This window comes from Leucopleurus acutus (genome assembly GCF_964270905.1).
Source record: "Leucopleurus acutus genome assembly, chromosome: X".
Classification (NCBI taxonomy): Eukaryota; Metazoa; Chordata; class Mammalia; order Artiodactyla; family Delphinidae; genus Leucopleurus; species Leucopleurus acutus.
This window is the reverse complement of record NC_139148.1, coordinates 52,126,699-52,144,961: the sequence shown is the minus strand read 5'-3', so window position 1 is coordinate 52,144,961 and position 18,263 is coordinate 52,126,699.

The following is an 18,263-nucleotide window of genomic DNA, read 5'->3' as shown; positions in this document are numbered from 1 at the left end:
TGTGAAAAATGCCAGTGGTAGTTTGATAGGGATTGCATTGAATCTATTTATTGCTTTGGGTAGTAGAGTCATTTTCACAATGTTGATTCTTCCAATTCAAGAACATGGTATATCTCTCCACCTTTTGTATCATCTTTAACTTCTTTCATCAGTGTCTTATAATTTTCTGCATACAGGTCTTTTGTCTCCTTAGGTAGGTTTATTCCTAGGTATTTTATTCTTTTTGTTGCAATGGTAAATGGGAGTGCTTTCTTGATTTCACTTTCAGATTTTTCATCATTAGTATATAGCAATGCCAGAGATTTCTGTGCATTAATTTTGTATCCTGCTACTTTACCAAATTCATTGATTAGCTCCAGTAGTTTTCTGGTAGCATATTTAGGATTCTCTTTGTATAATATCATGTCATCTGCAAATAGTGACAGCTTTACTTCTTCTTTTCCGATTTGGATTCCTTTCATTTCGTTTTCTTCTCTAATTGCTGTGGCTACAACTTCCAAAACTATGTTGAATAAGAGTGGTGAGAGTGGGCAACCTTGTCTTGTTCCTGATCTTACTGGAAATGCTTTCAGTTTTTCACCATTGAGGATGATGTTGGCTGTGGGCTTGTCATATATGGCCTTTATTATGTTGAGGAAAGTTCCCTCTATGCCTACTTTCTGCAGGGATTTTATCATAAATGGGTGTTGAATTTTGTCAAAAGCTTTCTCTGCATCTATTGAGATGATCATATGGTTTTTCTCCTTCAATTTCTTAATGTGGTTTATCACATTGATAGATTTGCGTATATTGAACAATCCTTGCATTCCTGGAATAAACCCCACTTGATCATGGTGTATGATCCATTTAATGTGCTATTGGATTCTGTTTGCCAGTATTTTGTTGAGGATTTTTGCATCTATTTTCATCAGTGATATTGGCCTGTAATTTTCTTTCTTTGTGACATCCTTGTCTGGTTTTTGTATCAAGGTGATGGTGGCCTCATAGAAGGAATTTGGGAGTGTTCCTCCCTCTGTTATATTTTGGAAGATTTCGAGAATAGGTGTTAGCTCTTCCCTAAATGTTTGATAGAATTTACCTGTGAAGCCATCTGGTCCTGGGCTTTTGTTTGTTGGAAGATTTTTAATCACACTTTCAATTTCAGTGCTTGTGATTGGTCTGCTCATATTTTCTATTTTGTCCTGATTCAGTCTTGGCAGGTTGTGCATTTCTAAGAATTTGTCCATTTCATTGGCATAGAGTTGCTTGTAGTAATCTTTCATGATCTTTTTTATTTCTGTAGTGTCAGTTGTTACTTCTCCTGTTTCATTTCTAATTCTATTGATTTGAGTCTTCTCCCTTTTTTTCTTGATGAGTCTGGCTAGTGGTTTATCTATTTTGTTTATCTTCTCAAAGAACCAACTTTTACTTTTATTTATCTTTGTTATTGTTTCCTTCATTTCTTTTTCATTTATTTCTCATCTGATTTTTATGACTTCTTTCCTTCTGGTAGCTTTGGGGATTTTTTGTTCTTCTTTCTCTAATTGCTTGAGGTGCAAGGTTAGGTTGTTTATTCGAGATGTTTCCTGCTTTTTAAGGTGGGCTTGTATTGCTATAAACTTCCCCCTTAGAACAGCTTTTGCTGCATCCCATAGGTTTTGGGTCGTCGTGTCTCTGTTGTCATTTGTTTCTAGGTATTTTTTTATTTCCTCTTTGATTTCTTCAGTGATCACTTCATTATTAAGTAGTGTATTGTTTAGCCTCCATGTGTTTGTATTTTTTACAGATCTTTTCCTGTAACTGATATCTAGTCTCATGGTGTCGTGGTCGGAAAAGATACTTGGTACAATTTCAATTTTCTTAAATTTACCAAGGCTTGATTTGTGACACAAGATATGATCTATCCTGGAGAATGTTCCATGAGTACTTGAGGAAAATGTGTATTCTGTTGTTTTTGGATGGAGTGTCCTATAAATATAAATTCAGTCCATCTTGTTTAATGTATCATTTAAAGCTTGTGTTTCCTTATATATTTTCATTTTGGATGATCTGTCCATGGGTGAATGTGGGGTGTTAAAGTCCCCTAATATGAATGTGTTACTGTCGATTTCCCCTTTTATGCCTGTTAGTATTTGCCTTATGTATTGAGGTGCTCCTATGTTGGGTGCATAAATATTTACAATTGTTATATCTTCTTCTTGGATTGATCCCTTGATCATTATGTAGTGTCCTTCTTTGTCTCTTCTAATAGTCCTTATTTTAAAGTCTATTTTGTCTGATATGAGAATTGCTACTCCAGCTTTCTTTTGGTTTCCATTTGCATGGAATATCTTTTTCCATCCCCTTACTTTCAGTCTGTATGTGTCTCTAGGTCTGAAGTGGGTCTCTTGTAGACAGCATATATAAGGGTCTTGTTTTTGTATCCATTCAGCCAATCTATGTCTTTTGGTGAGATCATTTAGTCCATTTACATTTAAGGTAATTATCAATATGTATGTTCCTATTCTCCTTTTCTAAATTGTTTTGGGTTCGTTATTATAGGTCTTTTCCTTCTCTTGTGTTTCTTGTCTAGAGAAGTTCCTTTAGCATTTGTTGTAAAGCTGGTTTTGTGGTGCTGAACTCTCTCAGCTTTTGCTTGTCTGTAAAGGTTTTAATTTCTCCATCAAATCTGATGAGATCCTTGCTGGGTAGAATAGTCTTGGTTGCAGGTTTTTCTCCTTCATCACTTTCAGTATGTCCTGCCACTCCCTTCTGGCTTGTAGGGTTTCTGCTGAGAGATCAGCTGTTATACTTATGGGGATTCCCTTGTGTGTAATTTCTTGTTTTTCTCTTGCTGCTTTTAATATGCTTTCTTTGTATTTAGTGTTTGACAGTTTGATTAATATGTGTCTTGGCGTATTTCTCCTTGGATTTATCCTGTATGGGACTCTCCGTGCTTCCTGGACTTGATTAACTATTTCCTTTCCCATATTAGGGAGGTTTTCAACTATAGTCTCTTCAAATATTTTCTCAGTCCCTTTCTTTTTCTCTTCTTCTTCTGGAACCCCTATAATTCGAATGTTGGTGCATTTAATGTTGTCCCAGATGTCTCTGAGACTGTCCTCAGTTCTTTTCATTCTTTTTTCTTTATTCTGCTCTGCAGTAGTTATTTCCACTATTTTATCTTCCAGGTCACTTATCCGTTCTTCTGCCTCAGTTATTCTGCTATTGATCCCATCTAGAGTACTTCTAATTTCATTTATTGTGTTGTTCATCATTGCTTGTTTCATCTTTATTTCTTTGAGGTCCTTGTTAAATGTTTCTTGCATTTTGTTCATTCTATTTCCAAGATTTCGGATCATCCTTACTCTCATTATTCTGAATTCTTTTTCAGGTAGACTGCCTATTTCCTCTTCATTTGTTAGGTGTGGTGCATTTTTATACTGCTCCTTTATCTGCTGTGTGTTTTTCTGTCTTCTCGTTTTGCTTATCTTACTGTGTTTGGGGTCTCGTTTTTGCAGGCTGCAGGTTCGTAGTTCCCGCTGTTTTTGATGTCTGTCTCCAGTGGCTAAAGTTGGTTCAGTGGGTTGTGTAGGCTTCCTGGTGGAGGGGACTAGTGCCTGTGTTGTGGTGGATGAGGCTGGATATTGTCTCTCTAGTGGGGAAGTTCACGTCTGGTGGTGTGTTTTGGGGTGTCTGTGGCCTTATTATAATGTTAGGCATGTTCTCTGCTAATGGGTGGGGTTGTGTTCCTGTTTTGCTAGTTGTTTGGCATAGGTTGTCCAGCACTGTAGCTTGCTGGTCGCTGAGTGAAGCTGGGTGCTGGTGTTAAGATAGAGGTCTCTGGGAGATTTTCACCGTTTGATATTATGTGTAGCTGGGAGGTCTCTTGTGGACCAGTGTCCTGAATTTGGCTCTCCTACCTCAGAGGCAGAGCCCTGTCTCCTGGCTGGAGCACCAAGAGCCTTTCATCCACACGGCTCAGAATAAAAGGGAGAAAATGTAGAGAGAATTAGTAGAAGTATGAAGAATGAAAGAAAGAAAGGAGGGAAGGAAGGAAGGAAGGAAGGAAGGAAGAAAGAAAGAAAGAAAGAAAGAAAGAAAGAAAGAAAGAAAGAAAGAGGCAAAGAAGGAAAGAAGGCAAGAAGGAAAGAAAGGAGGGAGGGAGTGAGGAAGGAAGGAAGGAGGGAAGGAAGGAAAAAGACAGAAAGAAAGAAGATACGGTAAAATAATATAAAGTATAATAAAGTTATTGAATTAAAAAGTAATTATTTACCAAAAAAAAAGGGACGGATAGAACATTAGGACAAATGTTGGAAGCAAAGCTATACAGACAATATCTTACACAGAAGCATACACATACACCCTCACAAAAAGAGGTAAAGGGGAAAAAATCATAAATCTTGCTCTCAGAGACCACCTCCTCAATTTGGGATGATTTGTTGTCTAAAGGAGGGAAGGAAGCAAGGAAAGAAGAAAGAAAGAAGGAAAGAAAGAAAGAAAGAAGGTAAAGTATAATAAAGTTATTAAAATTATAATTAATTATTAAGAAAAAAAATTTTTTAAAAAAAACCATGGACGGATAGGACCCTAGGACAAATGGCGGAAGCAAAACTATGCAGACAAAATCTCACACAGAAGCATACACATACACATTCACAAAAAGAGGAAAAGGGGAAAAAAATCATAGATCTTGCCCTTGAAGCCAACCTCCTCAATTTGGGATGACTCATTGTCTATTCATGTATTCCACAGATGCAGGGTACATCAAGTTGGTTGTGGAGCTTTAATCCACTGTTTCTGAGGCTGCTGGGAGAGATTTCCCTTCTTTGTTCTCACAGCTCACAGGGGCTCAGCTTTGATTGGGCCCTGCCTCTGCATGTAGGTCTCTGTAGGGCGTCTGTTTTTTGCTCAGACAGGACGGGGTTAAAGGAGCCGCTGATTCGGGTGCTCTGGTGCACTCAGGCCAGGGGGTACGGAGGGGCACAGTGTGCGGGGCGGGCCAGTGGCAGCAGACGCCGGTGTGACATTGCACCAGCCTGAGGCCCGCCATGCGTTCTCCTGAGGAATTTGTCCCTGGATCCCAGGAACCTGGCAGTGGCGGGCTGCACAGGCTCCACGGAAGAGGGGTGTGGATAGTGACCTGTGCTCGCACACAGGACCCTTGGTGGCGGCAGCAGCAGCCTTAGCATCTCCCGCCCATCCCTGGGGCCCGTGCTTTTAGCTGCAGCTTACGCCTGTCTCTGGGGTTCATGCTTTTAGCTGTGGCTCGCACCCGTCTCTGGAGTTCCTTTAAGCAGCACTCTGAAACCCCTCTCCTAGCGCACCAGGAAACAAAGAGGGAAGAAAAAGTCTCTTGCCTCTTCGGCAGGTGCAGACTTTTCCCAGGACTCCCTCCCGGCTAGCCGTGGTGCACTAACCCCTTCAGGCTATGTTCAAGCTGCCAACCCCAGTCCTCTCCCTGCGCTCCGACCGAAACCGAAACCCGAGCCTCAGCTCGCAGCCCCGCCTGCCCCGGTGGGTGAGCAGGGAAGCCTCTCGGGCTGGTGAGTGCCGGTTGGCACCGATCCTCTGTGCGGCAATCTCCCTGCTTTGCCCTCCGCACCCGTTGCTGTGCACTCCTCCGTGGCTCCGAAGCTATCCTCTCCACCTCCCGCAGTCTCCGCCCATGAAGGGGCTTCCTAGAGTGTGGAAACTTTTCCTCCTTCACAGCTCCCTCCCACTGCTGCAGGTGCCGTCCCTATTCTTTTGTCTCTGTTTTTTCTTTTTTTCTTTTGCCCTACCCAGGTATGTGGGGAGTTTCTTGCCTTTTGGTAGGTCTGAGGTCTTCTGCCAGCCTTCAGTAGGTGTTCTGTAGGAGTTGCTCCACGTGTAGATGTATTTCTGGTGTATCTGTTGCTTGTTCAAAACCTCTAGAGTTCCAGGGGTGAAATCCGAAACTGGCTCCCCTACCTCTCATTTATTTCTGATCTGATATTTATGATTTATTTCTTTCTGCTAACTTTGGGTTTGTTCGTTCTTCTTACTCCATTGCTCTGGGTGCAAGGTTAGGTTGTTCATTTGAGATGTTTCCTGTTTCCTTTTCTTTTTTTTTTACATCTTTATTGGAGTATAATTGCTTTACTATGGTGTGTTAGTTTATGCTTTATAACAAAGTGAATCAGGTATACAAACACAAATGATCCCAAATCTCTGCCCTCTTGTGTCTCCCTCCCTCCCAATCTCCTTATCCCACCCCTCCAGGCAGTCACAAAGCACCGAGCTAATCTCCTCGTGCTATGTGGCTGCTCCCACTAGCTATATACCTTATATTTGGTAGTGTATAAATTTCGATGCCTTTCTCTCACTTTTTCACAGCTTACACTTCCCCCTCCCTGTATCCTAAAATCCATTCTTTAGTAGATATGTGTCTTTATTCCTGTCTTACCCCTAGGTTCTTCAATACATTTTTTTATTCTTAAATTCCATATATATGTGTTAGCATACAGTATTTGTCTTTCTCTGTATGAATTACTTCACTCTGTATGACAGACTATAGGTCTACCCACCTCATTAAAAATAGCTCAGTTTCATTTCGTTTTATGGCTGAGTAATATTCCATTGTATATATGTGTCACATCTGCTTTTTCCATTCATCTGATGATGGACAGTTAGGTTGTTTCCATCTCCGGGCTATTATAAATAGAGCTGCAATTAACATTTTGGTACATGACTCTCTTTGAATTATGGCTTTCTCAGGGTATATGCCCAGTAGTGGGATTGCTGGGTCATATGGTCGTTCTATTTGTAGTTTTTTAAGGAACCTCCATACTGTTCTCCATAGTGGCTGTACCAATTCACATGCACACCTGCAGTGCAGGAGTGTTTCCTTTTCTCCACACCCTCTCCAGTATTTATTGTTCCTAGATTTTTTGAGGATGGCCATTCTGACTGGTGGTGAGATATCTCATTGTAGTTTTGATTTGCATTTCTGTAATGATTAATGATGTTGAGCATTCTTTCACGTGTTTGTTGGCAGTCTGTATATCTTCTTTGGAGAAATGTATATTTAGGTCTTCTGTCCATTTTTAGATTGGGTTTTTTTTTTCTTATTGAGCTACATGAGCTGCTTGTTAATTTTGGAAATTAATCCTTTGTCAGTTGCTTCATTTGCAAATATTTTCTCCCATTCTGAGGGTTGTCTTTTGGTCTTGTTTATGGATTCCTTTGCTGTGCAAAACGTTTGAGGTTTCATTAGGTCCCATTTGTTTATTTTTGTTTTTATTTCCATTTCTCTAGGAGGTGGGTCAAAAAGGATCTTGCTGTGATTTATGTCATAGAGTGTTCTGCCTATGTTTTCCTCCAAGAGTTTGATAGTTTCCGGCCTTACATTTAGGTCTTTAATCCATTTTGAGCTTATTTTTGTGTATGGTGTTAAGGAGTGATCTAATCTCATACTTTTACATGTACCTGTCCAGTTATCCCAGCACCACTTACTGAAGAGTCTGTCCATTCACCACTGTACTTTTCTGCCCTCTTTATCAAAGATAAGGTGACCCTATGTGCGTGGGTTTATCTCTGGGTTTTCTATCCTGTTCCATTGATCTATCTTTCTGTTTCTGTGCCAGTAACATACTGTGTTGATTACTGTAGCCTTGTAGTATAGTCTGAAGTCAGGGAGCCTGATTCTTCCAGCTCCGTTTTTCATTCTCAAGATTGCTTTGACTATTCGGGGTCTTGTTTCCATACAAATTGTGAAATTTTTTGTCCTAGTTCTGTGAAAAATGCCAGTGGTAGTTTGATAGGGATTGCATTTTATCTGTAGATTGCTTTGGGTAGTAGAGTCATTTTCACAATGTTGATTCTTCCAATCCAAGAACATGGTATATCTCTCCATCTATTTGTATCATCTTTAATTTATTTCATTAGTGTCTTGTAATTTTCTGCATACAGGTCTTTTGTCTCCTTAGGTAGGTTTATTCCTAGATATTTTATTCTTTTTGTTGCAATGGTAAATGGGAGTGCTTTCTTGATTTCACTCTCAGATTTTTCGTCATTAGTGTATAGGAATGCCATAGATTTCAGTGCATTAATTTTGTATCTTGCAACTTTACCATATTCATTGATTACCTCTAGTAGTTTTCTGGTCGCATCTTTAGGATTATGTATGTATTGTATCATGTCACCTGCAAACAGTGACAGCTTTACTTTTTCTTTTCCGATTTGGATTCCTTTTATTTCCTTTTTTTCTCTGATTGCTGTGGCTAAAACATCCAAAACTATGTTGAATGAGAGTGTTGAGAGTGGGCAACCTTGTCTTGTTCCTGATCTTAGTGGAAATGCTTTCAGTTTTTCACCATTGAGGATGATGTTGGCTGTGGGTTTGTCATATATGGCCTTTATTGTGTTGAGAAAAGTTCCCTCTATGCCTACTTTCTGCAGGGTTTTTATCATAAATGGGTGTTGAATTTTGTCAAAAGCTTTCTCTGCATCTATTGAGATGATCATATGTTTTTTCTCCTTCAATTTGTTAATATGGTATATCACATTGGTTGATTTGCTTATATTGAAGAATCCTTGCATTCCTGGAATAAACCTCACTTGATCATGGTGTATGATCCTTTTAATGTGCTGTTGGCTTCTGTTTGCTAGTATTTTGTTGAGGATATTTTCATCTATGTTCTTCAGTGATATTGGCCTGTAATTTTCTTTCTTTGTGATATCCTTGTCTGGTTTTGCTATCAAGGTGATGGTGGCCTCGTAGAATGAGTTTTGAAGTATTCCTCCCTCTGCTATATTCTGGAAGAGTTTGAGAAGGGTAGGTGTTAGCTCTTCTCTAAATTTTTGATAGAATTCCCCTGTAAAGCCATCTGGTCCTCGGCTTTTGTTTGTTGGAAGATTTTAAATCACAGTTTCAATTTCAGTGCTTGTTATTAATCTGTTCATATTTTCTATTTCTTCCTGATTCAGTTTTCTCAGGTTGTGCATTTCAAAAATGTGTCCATTTCTTCCAGGTTTCCATTTTATTGGCATACAGTTGCTTGCAGTAATCTCTCATTATCTTCTGTATTTCTTCCATGTCAGTTGTTACTTATCCTTTTTTAGTTCTAATTCTATTGATTTGAGTCTCTTCCCTTTTTCTCTTGATGAATTTGGCTAATGGTTTATCAATTTTGTTTATCTTCTCAAAGAACCAGCTTTTAGTTTTATTGATGTTTGCTATCGTTTCCTTCAATTCTTTTTCATTTATTTCTGATCTGATATTTATGATTTCCTACCTTCTGCTAACTTTGGGGTTTGTTTGTTCTTCTTTTTCTATTGCTTTAGGTGCAAGGTTAGCTTGTTCATTTGATATGTTTCCTGTTTCTTAAGGTAGGATTATATTGCTATAAACTTCCCTCTTAGAACTGCTTTTGCTGCATCCCATAAGTTTTGGTTCATCATGTCTCCAATTGTCATGTTTCTAGGTAATTTTTGATTTCCACTTTGATTTCTGCAGTGATCACTTGGTTATTAAGTAGTGTATTGTTTACCCTCCATGTGTTTTTTTTTTTTAAAGACTTTTTCCTGTAATTGATATCTAGTCTCATAGCGTTGTGGTTGGAAAAGATACTGGGTACAATTTCAATTTTCTTAAATTTACCAAGACTTGGTTTGTGACCCAAGATATGATCTACCTTGGGGAATGTTCCAACAGTAATTCGGAAAAGTGTGTATTCTGTTGTTTTCGATTGGAATGTTTTAAAACTATGAATTAAGTTCATCTTGTTTAACGTATCATTTAAAGCTTGTGTTTCCTTATTTAATTTCATTTTGGATCATCTGTCCATTGGTGAAAGTGGGGTGTTCAAGTATCCTACGCTGATTGCGTTATTGTCAATTTCCCCTTGTAAGGCTGTTAGTACTTTCCTTATGTATTGAGGTGCTCTGTGCTGGGAGCATAAATATTTACAATTGTTATATCTTCTTCTTGAATTGGTCCATTGATCATTATGTAGTGTACTTCTTTGTCTCTTGTAATAGTCTTTATTTTAAAGTCTATTTTGTCTGATATGAGAATTGCTACTCCAGCTTTGTTTTTATTTCTGCATGCATGGAATATCTTTTTTGATCCCCTCACTTTCATTCTGTATGTGTCCCTAGGTCTGAAGTGGGTGTCTTGTAGACAGCATATATATGGGTCTTGTTCTTGTATCCATTCAGCCAGACTGTGTCTTTTGGTGCGAGCATTTCATCCATTTACATTTAAGGTAATTATCGATATGTTTGTTCCTCTTCCCATTTTCTTAATTGTTTTGGGTTTGTTATTGTAGGTATTTTCCTTCTCTTGTGTATCTTGCCTAGAGAAGTTCCTTTAGCTTTTGTTGTAAAGCTGGTTTGGTGGTGCTGAACTCTCTCAGCTTTTGCTTGTCTGTAAAGGTTTTAATTTCTCCATCAAATCTGAATGAGATCCTTGCTGGGTAGAGTAATCTTGGTTGCAGGTTTTTCTCCTTCATCACTTTAAATATGTCCTGCCACTCCCTCCTGGCTTGTAGAATTTCTGCTGAAAGTTCAGCTGTTAGCCTTATGGGGATTCCATTGTGCTTTATTTGTTGTTTTTCCCTTGCTGTTTTTAATATGTTTTCTTTGTATTTAATTTTTGATGGTTTGATTAATATGTGTCTTGACGAGTTTGTCCTTGGATTTATCCTGTTTGGGACTCTGTGTGCTTCCTGGACTTGATTAACTATTTCCTTTTCCATATTAGGGAAATCTTCAACTATAATCTCTTCAAATATTTTCTCAGTCCCTTTCTTTTTCTCTTCTTCTTCTGGAACCCTTATATTTCGGATATTGGTGTTTTTAAAGTTGTCCCAGATGTGTCTGAGACTGTCCTCAGTTCTTTTCATTCTTTTTCCTTTATTCTGCTCTGCAATAGTTATTTCCACTCTTTTATCTTGCAGATCACTTATCCGTTCTTCTGTCTCAGTTATTCTGCTATTGATCCTTCTAAGGTATTTTTAATTTCATTTTTTGTGTTCTTGATTATTGCTTGTTTCCTCTTTTGTTCTTCTAGGTCCTTGTTAAATGTTTCTTGCATTTTCTCTATTCTATTTCCAGGATTTTGGATCATCCTTACTATCATTATTCTGAATCCTTTTTCAGTAGACTGCCTATTTCCTCTTCATTTGTTAGGTCTGATGTGTTTTTACCTTGCTCCTTCATCTGCTGTATGTTTTTCTGTCTTTTCATTATGTTTATCTCACTGTATTTGGGGTCTCCTTTTTGCAGGCTGCAGGTTCATAGTTCCCATTGTTTGTGGTGTCTGTCTCCAGTCGCTAAGGTTGGCTCAGTAGGTTGTGTAGGTTTTCTGGTGGAAGGGACTAGTGCCTGTGTTCTGGTGGATGAGGTTTGATCTTGTCTTTCTGGTAGGCAGGTCCACGTCTGGTGGTGTGTTTTGGGGTGTCTGTGGCCTTATTATGATTTTAGGTGGCCCTTTTCTTAATGGATGGGGCTGTGTTCCTGTCTTGCTAGTTGTTTGACCTAGGGTGTCCAGCACTGTAGCTTGCTTGTCCTTGAGTGAAACTGGGTGTTGGTGTTGAGATGGAGATCTCTGGGAGATTTTTGCTATTTGATATTACGTGGAGCTGGGAGTTCTCTTGTGGACCACTGTCCTGAATTTGGCTCTCCCACCTCAGGATCACAGCCCTGATGCCTGGCTGGAGCACCAAGAACCTGTCCTCCACATGGCTCAGAATAAAAGGGAGAGAAAATAGAAAGAGGATAAAATAAAATAAAGTAAGGTAAAATTAAATAAAGTTATTAAAATAAAAAAAAATTATTAAGGAAAATATTTTTATAAAAATTCAGATAGACAGAACCCTAGGACAAATGTTGAAAGCAAAGCTATACAGACTCAGAAACATACACAGACACACTCACAAAAAGAGGAAAATGGGAAAAAATAATCTATCTTGCTCCCAAAGTCAACCTCCTCAATATGGATGATTTATTGTCTATTCAGGCATTCCACAGATGCAGGGTATACCAATTTGATTGTGGAGCTTTAATCTGCTGCTTCTGAAGCTCCTGGGAGAAATTTCCCTTTGTCTTCTGTGTTTGCACAGCTCCTGGGGTTCAGCTTTGGATTTGGCCCCACCTCTGCATGTAGGTCGCCTGAGGGTGTCTGTCCTTCACTCAGACAGCACGGGGTTAAAGGAGCAGCTGCTTCAGGGGCTCTGGCTCACTCAAGCCGAGGAGAGGGATGCGTATGGATGTGGGGCAAGCCTGCGGTGACAGAGGCCAGCATGTCATTGCACTAGCCTGGGGCATGCCGTGCATTCACCCAAGGAATTTGTCCCTGGATTAAGGGACCCTGGCAGTGGTGGGCTGCACAGGCTCCTGGGAGGTGTGGTGTGGAGAGTAACCTGTGCTTGCACACAGGCTTCGTGGTTGCTGCAGCAGCAGCCTTAGTGTCTCATGCCCATCTCTGGGGTCTGCACTGCTAGCCGCGGCTCGTGTCCATCTCTGGAGCTCCTTTAAACAGTGCTTTTAATCCCCTCTCCTCTCACACCAAGAAACAAAGAGGCAAGGAAAAGTCTCTTGTCTCTATGGCAGCTCCAGTCTTTTACCAGACTCCCTCCCAGCTAGCCGTGATGCAGTGACCCCTTCAGGTGGTGTTTACGCAGCCAACACCAGTCCTCTCCCTGCATCTTACCGAAGCCTGAACCTCACATCCCAGCCCCCACCTGTCCCAGCAGGTGAGCAGACAAGCTTCTCGGGCTGGTGAGTGCTGGGCGGTACCAATCCTATGTGGGGGAATCTCTCCTCTTTGCCCTCCACACACCGCTTGCTGCACTCTCCTCCATGGCTCTGAAGCTTCCCCCTCTGCCCCCCACAGTCTCCGCCCGTGAAGGGTCTTCTAGTGTGTGGAAACCTTTCTTCCTTCACAGTTCCCTCCCACTGGTGCTGGTCCCATCCTTATTCTTTTGTCTCTTTTTTTTTCTTTTTTCTTTTGCCTTACACAGGTACGTGGGGAGTTTCTTGCCTTTCAGGAGGTCTGAGGTCTTTTGCCAGCGTTCATTGGGTGTTGTATAGTAGCAGTTCTACGTGTAGAGGTATTTCCGATGTATCATGGTTTAGAAGGTGATTTCCAGATCTTACTCTTCCGCCATCTTTTAGGATTGCTTTTTATACTGGGTGTTTATTTCTTTTTTCTTCTGGTTCCATATAAATTTTTAGGATTTGCCTTTCCTATTTGTCTGAAAAATGCTGTTGGAATTCTGATAAGGATTGCAATTAATCTATAAATAATTTTCGTTTGTATGGATATTTTATTATTAATTTTTCTGATCTTTGATCACAAGATATCTTTATATTTACCTGTGTCTTTTTCAGTTTCTATCATTAGGGCCTTGTATTTCAGTGTACAAATCTTTCACTTCCTGATTTAAAATTTTAAAGTATTTTATTCTTGTTGATGCTGTAAATGGGATTGTTCTCTTTATTTTAAGCTATATTGTTTTTATATAGAGGGATGCAACTTATTTTTACCTGTATGTTGATTTTTTTTATCCTACTTACTGAATTTATTGTTTAGTTTTAACAATTTTGTTGGGTTTCAGAATTCTCTATATATACAATCACCTCAAATTGAAAAAGGTAACTTTACTCCATTTCCAATTTAGATGTCTTTTAAAAAAATTGTCTAATTGCTTTAGCCAGAACTTCCAGTACTATGTTGAGTAAAAATGGTGAGATTGGGCGCCTTTGTCTTGTTTCTGATCTTAGAGGAAATCTTTGAACAGTTCATTGTTGAGTAAACTATTTGCTGTGAGCTTGTCATCTATGGTTTTTATTATGTTGAAGTATGTTCCTTCCTTACCCAATTTGTTGAGAGTTTCTTTTCTTATCATAAAACGGTGTTGTACTTTGTCAAATTCCTTTTCTGCATCTATTGAGATAATTATATGATTTTAATCTTTCATTCTATTGATGTGGTGTATCATTGACTGATTTGTTTAAGTAGAGCATCTTTTTACCATGATGTTGAATTCACTTTGCTAATGTTTTCTTAACAGTTTTTGCATCTAAAATTATTGGGGGTAGTGGTCTGTAGTTTTCTTTTCTGGTAGTGTCCAAATGTCTTTGGTGTCAGGGTACTGCTGGCCTCACAGAGTGAGTTTGGGAATGCTCCCTCGCCTCTGATTTTTTAGGAACAGTTGAAAAGGATCAGAGTGAATTCTTCTTTAAATATTTAGTAGAATTTACCAGGTAAATCTGTATCTGTTCTTAAACTTTTCTTAGTTGGGAAGTTTTTGATCACTGACTCAATCCCCTTATGTGTTATTGCTTCATTTATATTTCCTATTTCTTCATGAGTTAGTCTCTTTTAAGGAAATATTTCTTAATGTGAACCATTTTTAAAGTCTTTTTTGATTTTGTAACAATATTCCTTCTGTTTTATGTTTTGGTTTTTTTGGCCCCAAAGCTTATGAGATCTTAGCTGTCTGACCAGGGATCAAACCTGCATGCTCTGCATTGGAAGGTGAAATCTTAACCACTGGACTTCCAGGGAAGTCCCCATGATTTAGTCTTGGTAATCATATTTCTAGAAATTTATCCATTTGTTTTAGGTTTTCTGATTTGTTTGCATATAAATGTTCATAGAAGTCTCTTATGATTTCTTTGATATTCATTTTAATGTCTCTTTTTGATTATCAATATCATTTATTTGAGTCTTCTCTCATTTTTCTTAGTCTCATAAAGGTTTTTCAATTTTCAATCTAAAATCTTGCTCTCAGTTATGTTGATCTTTTCTGTTAATTTCCTGGGCTATATTTTATTGTTTATGTTTTGATCTTTGTTATTCCCTTTTTTCAGCTATCTTTGAGCTTAGTTTGCTTTTCTTTTCTTATTTTCTTCACATGTAATGTTACTTTGATTATTTGAGATTTTATGTTTTTCATAATATACGTATTTATCACTGTAAATTTCCCTGTTAGAACTGCTTTTGCAGGATCCCATAGGTTTTGGTACACTGTGCTTCCATTTTCATTTGTTTTGAGATTTTGAAACATTTGAAAACATTTCTTCTTTGACCTATTTGTTGATCATAAATGTTTTGTTTAATTTTCACATATTTGTAAATTTTTCAGCTTTCCTTGTGTTGATTCTAGTTTTCTGCCTTTTTTTTAGTTTTATGCTTTTATTGTCAGAAAAGGTACTTGGTATAATTTCAAATTTGCTAAGCCATGTTTTGTGTTCTATCATATTATCTATCCTGGAGAATGTTCTGTGAACATTTGAGAAAAATAATATGTATTTTGTTTCTGTTAATGGAATATTACATACACACACACACACACACACACACACACACACACACACACATATCTGTTAGGTCCATTTAGTCTAAAGTACATTTCAAATTCTATGTTTTCTAGTTGATTTTTTTTCTCTTGGTGACCTATCCATTGCTGAAAGTGGGGTATTGAAATGTCCTACTCCTCTTGTGTTGTCTACTTCTCCCTTCAGCTCTTAGTATTTGCTTACTACGTTTTGGTGTTCCAATGTTGGGTGCTTATATATTTATTGTTACTGTATCTTCTTGATCAATTTACAACTTTGTCATTGTATAATGACCCTCCTTGTCTCTAGTTACCATTCTTCACAGCTGGGGAAGCTGAGCACTTACTCTCACACTCCCTTTCACTTATTGGAGAGATAATCAGCTAGTTTAGTTCTAAGCTGTGCCATCTTTGGGGAAGGGTGATCCTTTCAAAGTAAACCTGTTCCTCTTATGCACTCACTTTCATCTTAACTCGTTTTTACTACCTCAGAGTGCTGGAATTTTCCTCTGGAGAACCGGACTTCCACAAAAGCTTTCTTGTCTACGAACGTATGCCCAATGCAAATGTTTCCATACCACAGCCATGAGGTTATAGGGCTGGATCACAGGCCATGTCATTTCCACAGTCTGCACTGAAGTCCATCTGCCTGTTGCCAGAGGTGAGCAAGATTCCTCCCAGTTCCCTTGGTGTATGGTGCTATATCTTACTATTCCCACAGGAGCACTGTTGTTCATGAATGAATGTGAGATGTTATAGGATGGAGGTACAAAAACAAGGAAGGTCTTATTCCATTAAAATATTGATATATTGAAAAGGACAGGCCCCTCAAAATATAGGGCCAGGAAAAATGGTTATCTACATGTGAAAGAATGAAGTTGGAGCCTTATCTTGCAAGATATAAAAAATTAACTCTAAATGGATCAAAGACCTAAAATCATAAAATCCCTAGATGAAAGCATAGGGCAAATGCTTCATGACATTGAATTTGGCAGAGGTTTCTTGGATATGAAAACAAAATCAGAGGAAACAAAGGAAAAAATAGACTAATTGACTTCATAAAAATTTTAGAAATGTGTGCATTAAAATAATATCAACAGAGTAAAACGGCAACTCACAGAATGGGAGGAAACATTTGATATCACATACAACAGATTAATATCCAGAATATATAGAAAATGAAAACTCAACAACAAAAAATGTACAACCTGATTCAAAAATGGAGAAAAACTTGAATAGACATTTCTCCAAAAATGATATACAAATTGCAATAAACACATAAGAGATGCACGGCATCAGAAATAATTGGCAAATGAAAAACAAAACTGCAGTGTGATACTAACTCACGCCCTTTAGGATGGCTACTGTATTATAAACGGAAAATAACAAGTGTTATTTGTGGAGAGGTGGAGAATTTGGAACTCTTGTACCCTCTTGGTTTCAGTGTGTGTTTTAGCCTCATAAAAAAGAGTATAACCATTCTTCAAAAATTAATAATAGAATTACCATACGATCAAGCAACTCGACATCTCGGTTTACTCCCAAAAGAATTGACAGCGTTGTCTCAAAGAGATATTTTACACCAATGATCATAGCAGCATTATTCATAATAACCAAAACATAGAAATTTCCCGTGTCCATTGATGAATAAACAAAATATATGTACATAAAATAGAATATTTTTAGGATTATAAAAGAAGGAAATTCTGACATATGCTACAAGTATAAGTCTTGAAGACAATATGCTAAGTGAAATAAGCCTGTCATATAAGACAAATGCTATACAATTCCATTTATATGAGATACTTAATCAAATCATAAAGACAGAAAGTAAAATTGTGATCATCAGGGGATGGGGGAAGGGATGCATGGGAAATTATTATTATTTTTTTAACATCTTTATTGGAGTATAATTGCTTTACAATGGTCTGTTAGTTTCTGCTTTATAACAAAGTGAATCAGTTATACATATACATATGTTCCCATATCTCTTCCCTCTTGCATCTTCCTCCCTCCCACCCTCCATTTCCCACCCCTCTAGGTGGTCACAAAACACCGAGCTGATCTGCCTATGCTATGTGTCTGCTTCCCACTAGCTATCTATTTTACGTTTGGTAGTGTGTATAGGTCCATACCACTCACTCACTTTGTCACAGCTTACCATTCCCACTTCCCACATCCTCAAGTCCATTCTCTAGTATGTCTGTGTCTTTATTCCCGTCTTGCCCCAAGGTTCTTCATGACCTTTTTTTTTCTTTTTACTTAGATTCCATATATATGTGTTAGCATACGGTATTTGTTTTTCTCTTTCTGACTTACTTCACTCTGCATGACAGACTCTAGGTCCATCCACCTCACTACAGATAACTTAATTTCATTTCCTTTTATGGCTGAGTAATATTCCATTGTATATATGGGCCACATCTTCTTTATCCATACATCTGTTGATGGACACTTAAGTTGCTTCCATGTTCTGGCTGTTGTAAATAGAGCTGATATGATTATTTGGTACATGACACTTTTTGAATTATGGTTTTCTCAGGGTATATGCCCAGTAGTGGGAAATGGGATTGCTGGGCCATATGGTAGTTCTATTATTTTTATTTATTTATTTATTTATTTATTTGTAGGACTCGGGCCTCTCACTGCTGCGGCCTCTCCTGCCACGGAGCACAGGCTCTGGTCGTGCATGCCCAGTGTCCACGGCCCATGGGCCCATCCGCTCTGAGACACATGGGACCCTCCAGGACCGGGCATGAACCCACACCCCAGCAGTGGCCAGCCAACTCCCAACCACCGCACCACCAGGGAAGCCCTATTTTTAGTTTTTAAAGAACCTCCATACTGTTCTCCATAGTGGCTGTATCAATTTACATTCCTACCAACAGTGCTCGTGTTTTTTCTTGTCTCCACACCCTCTCCAGTGTTTATTGTTTCTAGATTTTTTGATGATGGCCATTCTGACTGGTGTGTGATGATATATCATTATAGTTTTTT